The sequence below is a fragment of the Parus major genome, chromosome 11 (genome assembly GCF_001522545.3).
Source record: "Parus major isolate Abel chromosome 11, Parus_major1.1, whole genome shotgun sequence".
NCBI lineage: Eukaryota > Metazoa > Chordata > Aves > Passeriformes > Paridae > Parus > Parus major.
The window spans coordinates 11,447,225-11,452,165 of NC_031780.1; positions in this window are offsets into that span (position 1 = coordinate 11,447,225).

Below are 4,941 nucleotides of genomic sequence, written 5' to 3' on the forward strand. Positions count from 1 at the left end.
TGTATTTTTGCATTGTGCTGTATATTGATATAAGAGACTTCTGGATCAACATAAAAATATGTGAGTGTAGAGGAGTCCCACCTGCAGGATGGGACTCCTAAAAGTAACTACTTACTATGGAGGCAGTCTGTGAAGAACCCATGATTAAAAAAAGTGTAAAATACAAATTCATATATTGGTGAAGATATAAGAAAATGTTCAGGAAGTCAATTTTACTAAAACTGGTTTTAAGTACTCAGAGCAGGAAGCCATTTAGCATGGACGTTAGATCTTTCTAATGACTGTCTAACTGGAAACAGGCTATCTTAATTCTCAGCCCCAAGCAAGTACAAATGGCCCTGCTTCCAGACTTCATTGCAATATTTATTGCGATTTGAATGGAAGACTTTTGACACCGTAGTCATAAAAATTACAGGGGACCACTTATCTGGGTTTGATATGAGGCAGAGCGTGGACCTGGAAGTTCCAGTCTCCAGCAGGCTTTAACATTACTATTTAATGGTCTTGATGGCCAAAGACCAGTTCAAAAGGTAGTGGTGATCCAGTACATTTCCTTCAAACATATAATTTTTCCTCTCTTCTGAGGAAAATTGCATGTGTTGTGTACTGTTCCTATTGATGGCAGGAAACACAAATGTAAGCTTAACTAAGCAGGCAGTGAATACTGTTCATGATTTCACTTTAAAACCTTGTCTGTAATACTTATTACATGATTTGTTATTTAGTCCTGCAAAACATTACTAAGTCATACAAGTTCTAAAAAACAGAATTACCTTAGTTCTTTTATTAGCTTTAGAGGCTGCTAAATTCATACTGTCTTTAGACAAAGCCATAATACTTTCTCTTGTATTAACATTTTTCTCAGGTAGATTGTTTGAAGTTCCATCTATACTGCAAATTCTGAAAGAGTTCTACAAAGTTTTATTAAATATTCATAGGAATATTCCCATAAGTTAACATTTTTCATATCTATAAATGCATACCAGATCTTTCATGAAGTAATGTATAAGATGAAGACATTGTACTTCATTATACTTGTCATTCCTGACCATCAGTGTAAGTGATGATTTAGTTTTTAAAATTCACTTATATGAGAACTAGGACAACAGTGTGTCATTTAGACTGTAAAATAAATTACTTGTTTTGACCTGCTGCAAATTCTGTTTCAAGCTGTGTTTACACTAAGAGCAGAGGTGATATCTGCTCAACATTCTACAGCCAGCAGGGTTTCAAATCTCAAAAAGAGGAAGGCTGCTCTAAGCAGTCTGTTTTCTGCTGCTTTAGGCTATACCTTTGGGCTAACTTGGACTAATTGTCATATTGCCCCTAAAACCACAAGGTTACAGTTTGGTAGACTTTCTGTCAGGATGTCTGTGGGGGAATCTCTTTTATTGAATTAGAGCAAAAGTAGAAAACCTTTAATAAACTATAATCTAAGCAGTCAGAAAACCCCAAATATGATAATGGAAAGAAATTGATTCAATTTTGTTTTGTTTTCTCTCATATTTTCCTACCTCTTTCTACTACTCCATGTCTTTCAGAAAAAGACTTTGAGAAGATGTTCTTTATAGCTAGGGAACCATTAATGCTCAGCAGGAGTTAATCAGGGACTTGTCACTCAGTCTTACAGAGAAATGCTTTAAGTGCCCAGACCCTAAAAGCCATATACTTTTTGCTCACATATGAATTCAAATTGATGTTTTTCATTATTAAGATGGCCTGTAATAATAACTATGAACTCAGTGAAGAGCAGATGTGATCAATTTCTGGTTTAAGTCTGTAAGTCATGGGTGTATGTTCCACATATACATAGGACAATAAATATTTATTCCCTTATACAAATAGCTGTTAAATAAAAGGGCTAGAACACTATGACTACTGAAGTGGTGAGGTTAAAAGTTTAAAGTTAAATTTTTTGACTGTGTCACGTCACAAAGTTTGGAGTTATCAGAGTTGGTGTTTGACATTGATCCATCTGAGGATGCAAACATGTCTCATGCTGATCAAGTACACATTAGCTGTATTTAGGTAATTGAGCAATAGAAAGCAAAATATTTCATAGTTCATCTCTGAAGGGAATCCCTTGCTGTTTGTTTAGTCAAATTCCTGAGTTAAGTCTCATCTTAAAAACAAACTAGCTAGGCAGTTGATGCTATGTGGGCCTAGTCTCTATTCCATAAGCATCTCTGGAAACTTGTTATGCTTCATTTATACTCCAAGTCTGATGTTTACATATCCCAAATGTGCTGTTTTGCTGTTTCTGATTTTTAAAGCTATCACAAATGGCTTAACCTTACTCACCAAGTATTTTATTTAGTCACTAAAGCTGAATTTTATTTCTGAATAGAAGCAGCACTTCTCTAGTGTTTTCTTTTAAGAAAAGTACGTATTCTTCCTCCTTCCATGTGGAGCAACTGAAGGGAGAGGAAGTGGTATTAAAGGAATGTGGGAGTAGAGCTGAGATCTAATTAATTCACATAGTTAAATTAGGAACTTAGAAATACTGTAGGAAGTTTAATTAGTGGCAAGAAATCTCTTTAAAATAGGCATAAACAGGGTAGGAATTTCAACCAAGTTAAACGTGCTTAAAATGCTTTTGATACACTCAGTACGTGGCATCAATTGTAGGTAAGCTCTGGAATTTTTGACATTTAAATAAAGAGCCTAAGTGAGTGTAATTTATCTTTTTAGTAGGAAATAGGGTCACTTAGTATTCAAAGTAAAGAATCATGTTGTTCAAAAATAGGCAGTAAAGTTAACAATGTAGGTTTCCTTGAAACAAAACCACTCACTTAATTTGACTGAGATTTAAAAAATTAATATTCAGATAGTTTTAGACTCTCCTGCTCATTCTCTTTTTTCCACTAATGTGACTTGGAGAAGCATTCAAGAATTTGTCACTAAGAAATATTTCATCAAGTTAATTAACAATTAATGTCCACATTTTATCACATTGACCATGTCTGTTATTACAGTCAGCAACAGGGCTGTTATATTTACTTGCTCTAACATTATATTTACTTGCTCTAAGATGCCTTTTACTTAATTGGTCAATAGGATTAAAAACATTCTGATGTAGTGAATGCATTTAATGGCCTCACACCTCACTTCCCATAAAGCTGTATTTCTATTCCTGTTCTGCATCCTTTTAAAGCACTCACCCAGCAGTTTACTGATGTAACCAATTAGACTACAAAAGAGGTGAGATTTCAGAAGCTGTTTCAGAATTACTGGCCCCTTTCAGATCTACAGCAAAGGAAGCTTATTTACTATTTTAATTATTATTACTTTTATATGTTGTTTAAAAGTTTAGTTAAAATAAATTTCATTTGCAGTAATTTATTTCAAGATGAGAGTTTAAGTGGAACTCAGGATTCATGTAAATGTTTTGCCAAGACTTTCTGAAAATTGAATTCCATTCAAACTAGCCTTTATTTTTACACACTAAATAAATATGTAGATTTCCTCACTAATATCTTCTATCCAGGAACATACTTTGTTCATTAAATGATTGGGATGACACATCTAGGCCAGGATTATTTAATTCCAGTGATAATTTTAGTTTTTTTCCTTTATAACATTGATTACTGATTATCAACTTCTTGAAGCAAATCCATGCCACTTAGGTAAAATCTGTCTGTTTATCTTTAAGCTATATCATATTTTTAAATGTGAGTAGGTAGCAGAATGCCGTATCAATGTCACCCCTAATGAGTGAGTGAGGAAACTCCACTCCCTAAAAGCTGCAGTTTCTTCTTTCCAGGCTTTGCATTTGTAAGAGATTTTGCCTTGGATTTGTTCACTCCCTTTCTTCAATTTTAGTGGCAAAGTGCTGTTTTGAGAATAGGCATTATAACACAGTTTAAAAATAAATATCCAGGTAAGGGGCAAGGCAAAACCATCACGGTGCTGAGATTCAGGTGTTACCATGTACCTTTCTTTAGGTGCATTTATCATTAAATTGTTTAATTGTCCAAATAAATTAGGTTGTCTCAGAGAGCTGAGGTTTATTTTTAGTAATATATTTCCCTCCAAACTTTGCTATGCACAGCTCTCAGGTATAGCTTAGTTTTGCAATAAAAGGCCCTTTCTTTGCTAAAACAGGAAAAAATGTCTGGGAAAAATATCTCATACATACAAACAGCAGAAATTTTTTAATAGCCATGTTTTCCCCTTGTTGCTTGTGTTAAAAATAAAACCTTAGTATTAATTACACTTAAGCTGACTCTAGGATTATATTCCAGAAGAATTTAAAGGACTAACAGAAATAAAGATCTTTTCTAATAGCCTGGGAAAGTAAAGGAAGTGCAGGTGATCAAGTGATCATATTTCACCAATTCATTGAAAACTATTGAATATTGTACTATGAAGAAAATTGTTTTCTCCAAAAAGAATTTTGAATGAAATATGAACGTTCAATTTTGTGTGCAAATGAACCTGAGATACTTGGTTATGTAATCCACCTTCTTAACCTTCTGCTTATTTACAGAAGGTCATTGATTCACAAGGGGGATAAAATCAGGTGGTTTCATCCTGCAACAGGCTGTTTATTTGTTTAATTTTAACTGTCAAATCCAATAAAAAATTTATAAAGTTTCATTAATAGAAGTAGGCCATAAAGGGAACTTTGTTATAGTCAGATGTTCAAAAAGATGCTGATTTTTAAGCACTTTCCTGCTGTGCCTGCAGCAGTTCCTCTTATCACCCATGCAGCAATTTGGCAGCATGCTCAATATCAAAGGCATCCTCACAGTTTAATTTTCAATAACTGACATTAAGTTAATTACAAATTTTGTTTTCAGCAAGATTAAAACTGGGATTTTAGTAATAACTTTCTGTGGAGCTCTCAGAGTAAACTACAGGCAGAATTACTTTAATTGATTATATGTTTTGTTTCTAATCATTATCAAGTATGTGTTATACCCAGACACTGGGTATAAT